The sequence below is a fragment of the Cynoglossus semilaevis genome, chromosome 20, assembly GCF_000523025.1.
Source record: "Cynoglossus semilaevis isolate Cse_v1.0 chromosome 20, Cse_v1.0, whole genome shotgun sequence".
Taxonomy (NCBI): domain Eukaryota; kingdom Metazoa; phylum Chordata; class Actinopteri; order Pleuronectiformes; family Cynoglossidae; genus Cynoglossus; species Cynoglossus semilaevis.
The window spans coordinates 11026610-11036699 of record NC_024326.1 but is presented as its reverse complement, the minus strand read 5'-3'; the positions used below and the strand labels follow the sequence as shown (position 1 = coordinate 11036699).

The 10090-nt window shown below is 40.7% G+C and overlaps 1 protein-coding gene across 1 annotated transcript in view; it reads left to right on the top strand.

The window, feature by feature from the left end:
• Positions 1–96: 96 nt before the first annotated feature.
• The window catches only part of cdh6 (cadherin 6), a 68457-nt gene continuing 58463 nt past the window's right edge, over positions 97–10090 (top strand). Inside the window, exon 1 of the mRNA XM_017042344.2 lies at positions 97–295. The gene's annotated coding sequence lies outside the window, so the exon portion shown is untranslated. The remainder of the gene's footprint in view (positions 296–10090) is intronic.

The following is a 10090-nucleotide window of genomic DNA, read 5'->3' as shown; positions in this document are numbered from 1 at the left end:
CTTTTGACCAATCAGGAGCCGATTCAACTCCTCAATTTGTTGATTTGGTGCGGGTGCGCAGGTGGTGGGAGGCGACCGGGGAGGAGGACGAGGAGGAGTGGGTTGAGGGACCGAGGAAGGGGGAGTGGAGGAGAGAGAGGACGGGGTGGAGAGAGGGACAGGGGAGAGAGGGAGCAGACAGTCAGTCAGTCTCGCGGTCTCCTCTGGATTCACCGTTGGTCAGCGACGCGCACCCACAGCATCTCACGGGCGGTGAGTTAGTGTCTCCGCCGGCGCTGCTCTCCTCACAGTTACGGTCAGTGGTTCATACTAACGTCGTTGTCCAGAACATGTCATGACTCCGTGTGTTTATAACTGAACTGTCTGTGTTTGTGTGACGCTCAGAAGTTGTTCTTGTGTGATGTGGTCAGTGGTTGACGCGGATGCGGAGCTGCGCTATTTCAGTAAAAAAAAAAAAAAAAGAGAGAGAGAGAGAGAGAAAGAAAAAAAAAAGAAAAGACGAAAGCCTGAAACTTAATTACCTCGTCTATACGTCACCCTCCGTTCCCTGAATTTAAAACTAAGGTGTTTTTATGAGTTGAATTATTCCTTTCTCTTCCCTGTGTGGTGGAACAGTGGGTGTGAACCTGCCGGACTGCAGGTTCTCCTTTTATTTCTAATGAGCAACAATAAACGGCTGCGACCATTTAATTATCATTTAATATAAACCATTGTATTTGTATTGTTTTTCCATGTTGGTCAATCACTGTAATTGATGCTCGTGTGTGGAGGAAGTCAAGTGTGAAGTGCTGTTTAATTTCCTCTGCTGTTAAATCTGTTGTCATCATAAATTATATTTGTCAGCCGTTTGTTACTGTGTGCTGAACGGACGCAGCGTTTAACTCGGCTGACTGATGATATTTAAGGGTTTTTATTGGAACTTCAAAGTGTGAATGACGTTGTTTTCCTGCTGCATTGTCTGTTTGTGTCCGGGAGGAGAATGAAGTGAAGCTGTTCTAAACGCACTGGTTTTTCTAATAATAATTTCTAATTGTTTTTATTTAAAAAGTCAAGTCTTTGTATCTCCATCTCCCTCCCTCCATCTGTCCCTCCATCCCTCCCTCCTTCTCATCTCCCTTATATTTGTGTTAATTACTGCTGGCTTTGCTGTGATGGGTTTTTTCCGGGCTGCTGCTGATGATGACAAGATAATAAGGGAAAGTGAATATAAACGTATATTAGTGCTGTGACATTTACATTAAATTCATTAAATTAATGACACAAAAAAGAAAACAGTTGGAACAACATTGATGCTGATGCATATGCTCCAGCCCAGTAGGTGGCAGTAGTGCACCATTAACTTGTTTCCCAGCCATGAAAAAAAATAAACAGGCTGAATTGAGTGAGGTCAGTGCCCAATTTAACAGTTTGGTTCACAGTGATGGTGGTCAAGAACGAGACGATTGACCAGTGTGAAAGGTTTTTGTGCAACAGAAAGTTTTCTTACCACACAGCATTGGTTGCTGCTAGCACAGATACCACTGCTAACATTAGCCCAATGTTGAGTTTACATGTATAATTGCACTGCAGGTTTGTGCATTGATGTTAGCGTTCACCACATTTTGCTCACATTTAAAAAGTTAACGTAGGTACAGTACGATGTGCGCTGGTGATGCCTCTCATGGACACAGCTGGAACAGTCATGGTAGCAGGTTCTGACAGCTCCTTCACTGCTCATTCAGCCTTACATTGAAATTGCTTGCACATTCAGATGGATGTGTGTGTGTGTGTGTGTGTCACCAACATCTGGGAAGCTGTGACAGGCAGAAGTGCTGACAAAAAATTAGCGCAATAAACATTTTCTGCCTCTTTGGAACTTGGTAGTACTCTGCAGAGTGACATTGACGACGGAGGGTCGGAGCCCGATGGAATCTGATTTAAAATGTTTGCACTTCTTCGTGAGTGTTTTTCTGATTGGCTGGAACAAATGGTGGAACAAGAGGATACGGTGGAAACACTGTAACGAACATTTAGTGGCAGAGAAGCAGAATCATGTGGTTTAGAATGAACTTTTTTGACATAGTTAAAATTATGTTTAAACTTGTCAATTCATTTTTCACCAAGAAAACTCCATGTTCTAAATCAACCGGTGGAGTGCAGCCCACCTGGGTCCACAAAAGTAAAAATCCAGGTCCTAAAATTTCTAATTTTTTAATTATTTATTTTTTTGCCATGAATGAATTTATCCTTAAAATCATGTAAACATGATGAATGATAAACCAAAATGAATGAAGTCGTTTTGCATTTTTAAACAAGCCAAATCCATATCTTTATTTTTAATTCATTCATTAATTATTTGTGCTACATCCGTCACTTGTCCTGAATCCTGCTGCCACCACTAGGGCTTGCATGCCATATTTAACATTTATTTTTTGGACCATAGATCATAGTGTTGTTTATAACATGGCTTCCACAGTTGAAGATATGGCTCGAGCATAAAAACAATAAATCTCAAAAACAAAGAGCTTGAAGAAACAGTAAAAAAAGAAAAAAAAGTCTCTAATGAGTAAAAATGTGTTTTAAACAGTTTTTTTTATTTTGCAAGAATATAAATCTGGTATCATAATGACTAATGAATTAATTCAATTACATTCACTAGCTTCGATGTTATGAAATATATTTAAAGCAGCAGTGGAAATCAGTAAAAAAAAAAAATTGAATCAAATGGCTGTATTTTCACAAAAAGACATTTGACAATTTCTAAAGCAATGCTTTGCTGCTACCAGGCAGAAAGATTTTGATTTCTTTCTTCTTTTTTTGCAGCCAGTTATAATGGGATAACAGCTCTTGAATGACACTGACACCTACTGGGAAAATGTCTGGAAAGCCTGACCTGCCAGCAGCAGGTCCCATTTCTTTGTGGCCATAATGGTTAACTCTCCATATTACAATGGAGCACTTTGTTTCTCAAGGCATGTCCTCGAAGGCGACAAAGCTTTTTGGCTGGCTGCAAATCCCAGTGTGGTCCTTAATCCGAGTGCTTATAATCTAAGGTTAATCATAGTGTGTGCTGGACTTTTGTGTGTGGAACAAAACTGCTGCTGTAAATGTCTGACTGTGGCATTTACAGCAGTGGTTAGAGCTGCATTGAACACGAGGATCAAAGAATAACAATCGGCTCCATCAGACTCCCAGTAGGAGATTGGGAAATGACTTTGGTCTGTTCTCTGATCAAAACTCAGTACATGGACCAAAAAAGAGTTGTATTTATATATATACTGTATATGTATTGAGTTTGATGTTTCAATGGAGAGAAATTAATTTTATACTTCAAATACAATCAAGGCTGAATTTGAGAATGCTGGATTTTTTTTTTTTTTTACTAACTATAAGGTGTTGCTTATATCAGCTGCAGCTTTATTTCCTCAACAGGGTAGAACACTGCAAATGGCACACATAGCAACATAGAAAGATTCAAAGAAAATTGATCATTTCCAGGCTTCGTAGAAGAAAAATGTAATATCTGTGTATTTACTTCATGAAAGGAGAAACCAAAACCCAGAAGCTGTTTTTGCAGGAGCTGCTCCAAAGGCAGGGAGGACGGTAATGGTGAGACCTCCGTCACCTTTCAGCTGCAGTGGGTCAGTCATGCAGTTTGTGTTCTGTTGGGCAGTCAGAAGTTCAGTACGATAACCCGCAGCCAGGCCAGAAAAACACACCTGATCACTCAGAGAAGCAGTGAAGGCATCGTGGAGAAGACAGGGATATTGGTCTTCTTTCTTAGTAAGAGCTGAAAATCTGACTTCAGCATTTCCACCACGCTGCAGCCTTCGTCTGCAGCCTTCGTCTGTGTTTGGGTAGAGCAGAGTCAGGAAGCCGTGCAGTGTTAAAGATAAGTTCCTAATCCTGAGGATCCGTTCTGTGGCTCCTTTCTTCTCTTTAGTTGTTAAGATTCACAGGTAATTGAGTGCAGCATTTGGCTTTGGCTTCAGCTCTGAGTTTGATTTTTCTGTCATTAAGCTCAACTTTCATTTCACTTTATTCATTTTTTTACAACAAAATGGACGCACAGAGATTTCCAGGAGAGCTTTTTTGTAATACATTGGTCAGTTTTATTAGTGCATATTTAGGATAGAAAATAAAAGTCAGACAAAAAGTCAATAAAAAGGCCTGAGGCTATGAGAGAAATGCCACAATTGTCTCTCCCTCTGTCTCTGTAAACCACATCCACTCAGAGTCGGGCTGTAATTTGGTAAATTGCTGTTTGAGATGCAGGATGGGAAAATATGTTGGTGTCATGATACTTCTCTTTGACCGTCCAGCCTTTTACATGTCAGGCATTTTTAGAGGTCGCAGAAAAGTAGTTATAGTTTCAGGGTTCATTCTGTTCTGACGGTTGAACAAAGCCGCGGTTTGTTCTCCAGGCACGGCTCGCTACTTTGGCTAGCATGTTACAATGTTGTTTACAATTTCTACTGTGGTAATCAGTTAGGTTTAATGATCAAAGTCTTAGAGTCTGCTAGCACTTGTAAATGATCAAAGTCTTAGAGTCTGCTAGCTTACACACTCAGCACTTGTAAGCAACCAATAATGCTAAGGTTGTTGATTCAGTCTGTTAGTAAATTTCTAAAGTGTTAGCGATAGTTTAAAAAAAACAAAAAACCCCACAGTGCTTGAGCTAATGCTTGCTAATTATATTTCAAAGTTACAGTGTAAAGTCTGCTTGGACAGTGTTGTTAATGTATTGATGCAATAAACTGCACAAGAACACCATGTGTTAGGAGCATATTCAGTATTTTAGATTCTATTTCAGTTTTGTTGAACATTTGTTGAGTAGATTTATCTCCATGTTTATCTTTTGGTGAGACCTTGTGACCTTTTCTTCTTGTTCGTACCCTGATCAACAAATATCTTTCTCCTCTATTGAGTTTCTTTTTGTCTTTTCCACTTTGTCTTCCTGGTCTTTGCTTATTTTAGTACAATGTCGTATGAATAGTGCTTCCTTTAGAAGATAATAGTAACACGATAACAGTAAAGGGAATTTAATCAATATTTAAGCAAGGGTCTGTTTGCGTTTTGATATATTTTTCCTGGCATGGCAGTTTTATCAGATGTCCAATTGGCTTTTTTGCTAGCTTTTAACTTTTTCTAGGCCATCATGGAAACCATGTTGTTAATATTAATGAGGTAAAATTATAGATAAAATGTACGTTTATTATGTCTTGAGCTAAATATTGAAGCGTTGCCTTTCTTTCACCTACATTTAGATATAGTCTCTGTTATATTTTCCATTGTTCACCAGAGTTGGAGAGAAATATTCAGAGTTTCCATCTTCAGTTCAAACCTGACAACTTCTTTAATTGGCTGCTTATTACCAAAAGCCCGCAGTCACTGGCTCTCCTTAAGCTCTTGAATGCAGTGTCTTGTTAATCCTCAGCTCTTTCGGGATGTGCTGATTCCATCTCCTTTCAAGTGAAGCAAGTGCGTCTAGGGTGGAGGGGCAGTTGTCGAGATGATAGAGAAATATGTGGCTATCTTAACGACCTGACATCAAATTAGATTCAGTTAATTAAGAGTGGGTTTACATTTTTTTAACCTAAGTAAGCATTGAAATGAGGGCAACATATCAGAAATATTCACATGTTCTTTTTTGTTTTCTTGCATTGACCAATTTAACAAGTAAAACCACAGTTTCCTTTTAGGTAACAGATGATTTCCATGACTGAGGAAAGACATTAGTTTTTTCCTGAATATAAACAAAACAAAATTCACTTTTTCACCAACACTATTGGGGGGAAAGGAAACATTTATAAAATACAAAGTTCTCCACCTGGACTTGGTTGTTATTGGAAAGGACAGATATCATATTGAAAGGTCCATTGATCTATAACAGTGCTTGACTCAACAGTGTGCATTCACTGATAGTATTTTATAGTACAGTTCTAAAAGCAGATTTATTCCCAGATATCCTCCAGGGCCATTTAAATTGGCCATGTTTTCAGACGTCTCACTGCATTTTCCTTCAGAGACTTTCAACTATCTGGGTTACAGGCAACAAAGTTAACTCTCACTTTGACGTGAAAACAACAACAACATCATCTTGTGTACAAATCTATATCTGATAGAACAACATTTGGGATTCACAGTTAAATTGTCAGAGCACACGTGACCTTGAAACTCTGACAAGAAGTGCGTTTTCCCAGAGGCTCGGAGAGGAGGTTGGCTGGAGGAGCGCCAGCGTGTCTGTGATCAGGTTTATTGAATGTGAGTTCAATGAGGCGTTTCAGTGGACAGAGAAGCCCACACCGACTCAAATGTTGCTATCAGATATGCAGGAAAAAACACTGTGTACATGATTTAATCTGGCGGAGGGCCACTCACTTTTCATTTCAGCTGCTCTGGATGCTGATGAAGCTCACCCGTGGCTCTGTTTGCTAATTGGTTGAGGGTCAACGGTTGACAATGGTTGTCAATTGTCATTGTCCTCTGTATGCGTGTGTGTTTCTGTCGGGTGGGGGGGGGGCACCTTCAGGTAAACTCAGTGAACTGAACGGCTGGAGTGAAGCCGCAGTGAAAGTTTGTGTCATTTTGATCATTATTTCCACTCAGGTTCCTGATTGGCCTGAACCCCTCCCCCGTTGAATGTTGAATTACATACAAAGCAACAGAAGACTCTCTGTCTCCAGCTCCATTAGGTCATTTCCATGTTGAACTGCAGGCTGCAGCATATACAAAATTGATATGCAAGTTGATGTGAGTAGCTTTTACCATGCTGCGGAGAGCAGCGGCGTCAAATAAACAGTTTTTCTCTGACAGGTGTTCAGCTGCATCTCTGAGGAAGAGAGATGCTAAATTGTTGTTTAAAGACAACGTCTGCTCTCTCTTCTCTTGACTCAGTCTGACAGCCTCTCCAATTACAGCTCTCTGCTCTCCCCAGTGTGTGTTTGCAAATGCAGATCACTGTTCATCACAGCCTGGGTCATAGAGGATGAAAGGAAGTAGCAGTTGTGTTGACAAAACCTCCATATTGTTTTATTATTGGGACTGAATTTCAATAACAGCCACGTTTTATTCCCGATTAGAAATGTTCAAGATACAGTGAATTAGTCGATTCTTGACTGACGGCTCGTCTGAAGAAATATTAGAAAGACGGAGCGGAGCAGAGAGCAAATGCTGTTGGTTTGTGACAAGAACACAAATACGAGGCTTTCAGGAGCTCCCCTAAAAGAAGCAGCGTGATTAAAGAGCTATTTTTACAGTCATGCCATAGATGTCACTGCTGAAGGGGAGACATTTTCCAGGCATCAGTGTTTATCACACACTGAAATCCATCCTCTGAAAAGAACTGTCAAAACTTGCTCCAAAGTTGTGTTATTCTCCGTGATCCACGCTGTGCATGAAAAAAGTTTCTATGTTTTCGTCGACATAGATGTTAGTAGTATTTTTAGCCTTTTATTCATCTTCCTTTTCTTTATCAATTTGACCTTCAGGGGTTAGCTAAAAAAAAAACCTCTGAAACCTTTCATCAAATGTCAGCCCATTGTTAGGATTAATATTTTAGAGTTTTAAGCCAAAAAAAGTCTGGCATTTAGTCTTCACAGTGGTTTTAGTCTATAGTGTGTGTTTCGTCTCAGATCTTTCGCCTAGAACGGCTGAAACTGCTGCTGGAGCAGATTTTATGACATTTTTAGCACGAAACAAAACCATTTGATATTTATTGCTCTTTCAGATCTGTGTCTAAACAAACAGTTGTGGTTTGGCAATTGAAAAACTTCTTCTTTTTTTTCCTCCTTTGGGAGATCAGAACAAGTTTCAAGTCGAGAAGCGACCATCTTCTCAGTGACCACTCTCCCAGTGATGGGATTACTGGTCAACGTCAGACTGCAGAGCATTCCTGTGGTAGTCAAACAGTAAATGATCTCATCCAAGTTGTTGATTTAAGGAGTTTAGTCTCATCATGTCGGCCCTCATCTGTGTGAACAGGTTTTTTGTAACAATAGCCGTTAAACAGTGAGGCAGTGATAGCGCTGCCTCCAGCAGAGCTTCAAGGCTTTGATCATCCAAACAGAGCAGGATTATTTAGATATGTTGTGCAGAGATTGGTTAGGACTGGCTCAATAAACACTGAACATTAAAGAGCGAGGAGCTTTTTTTTCCATCTTGGGCCAACAATCCCCGACAATGGAAATAAACATTTGCACTGTTGAAGCTGACAGACGCTGAGGTCTGGTGATTCAGGAGATAGTGGAAGTATCTGTTTAAAGTGAAGGTTGAACTGAAGGGCTGTAGAAAAACAGAGTCATTTAGACTGAGTTGATTTAATTATACAATTGTTAAATCCATGGTTCGATTAATGGAAACAAAAAAGAACTGCAGTAACTTGAAGGATATAGCAGCACAGGAGTGACATCTTTTTAGGAATTTATTTGCAGTTTGTTGTGAATGTTGCACCATGAATTAATCCACGTCACTGTACTTGAAAAAATGTCAAAATAAAGCCCTATATTCTGCAATATAAGAGCACTTCAGTAGGAAATTAGGAAATTAGGAACAATATAAGAGCACTTCAGTAGGAAATTGGGGTTATTATTGCATCACCGACCAATTTTAAAAATGGTTGGAGTTTGAATTTGCCCGTTTTCTTCCTTCAGTTTGTTCCCGTCCTCGTGTTACTGCTGTTTTTTCCTCGATTCTCCAGGTTCCACTGTAGCGGTCGTGTACGTGCGAACTATTGAACACCAATTATGTTGAAGAAAATCAGTTTTTATTCCCAGCCTTCACATCAGTGGCTGTCAGCGCGGTTCCACTGTATGTTCACACTGCAGCTGCAGGAGAAACACCTCAGACCGCGGGGCATTGGTGCTTTAAAAGACGCACAAGTGGAGAAACAAACGTCAAGTGAAAGGATGAAGGATGCTGTGGTGTTGCAGGAAAGGGTTGCACAGCGGGGTCTGAAGCTGTCATGTTGCTCTCCTTTCTGTTGCACCACGTCCAGAAACCACAAACATGCAGTTAATAAAGCTGGAGGTGTGGGAAAGTGACACCACACCTGGGAGAACCTCTGGACTGTGTACGGAGCTCCGACACAGCGGCCTATTACTGACTGTACCACACACGGTCGCACAATGGAGCGGGAACAATGTTCAGGCCTTTGACCCGTGTTTACTGACATTCTGTCTCCCAGCTTGTAAAAAGCCCAGAGGCAGCACCCACTTTAGAACAGCGTCTATTATGTGTTAGGTGTGAAGGGCTCCTCATCGTCAGGCTTTGCCTCCGTTAATTGGAGATGAAAGGAGGAGCTGGAGTAAGTGGAACAAAGCGTGCATGTTGGCCAAAAGTAGTTTATGAACAGAATAAATAATAACTCCTCTCACAGAGCAGTCGCAGCTGCTGTTGATTCTGTTGCACTGCGTTTGTCTTTGGGAGCCGCGGAGATGATGGAGAAGAGCAAAGACCGGGGTTACTCTTAGTTGTTCACTTGAAGTCCTTTTATTATGGTCTGCTTTTATTGGATTGGATTGGACAGGACATGCTGTTGTAATAAAAGTGTGTAATAAAAGGAGGCTGTATTTCAAAGAAAGCTTTTATCATTGCACTAAGATGGTTTGTTTTTTTATTTTTACACGTTTCCTGGCCCAGATTTTAACTTGTGAACAGTCGTTCCTGAAATAGAAAACACTGCATATTTTGGAGGGGACGGAGTCTATTTATCACAATGATACATCAACTGCCGAGCTTTAAGGGGCATGTTGGTCACCGTAGTGTTGGGCCAGACTCTGCTGTTGTCTGGTCCACAGGAAGGAACTACAGAATTGGATCAAAACATACAAAAATGTCAACCCAAATCCAAATGTTTTTTGATTCATTCACTGCAATTCACCACGTCAGCTTGAACACAGCAGTGCATTCACGGTCTCTTCTGTTGTATAAGTTTTAGATCATTGGCAGTTGTGATCCTCTGGGCCACTCTGTAGTTGTGTCTGGGCCACACATGGGCCCGGAGCCACTGTTTGAAATAGACAGGTCTATGTAGCGTTTCAGAGGGGTTAAATATAACAGCGGTACGTGCACTGTGGCCTTGGACAGAATAAAACGCCTCACCTCTGTGTCA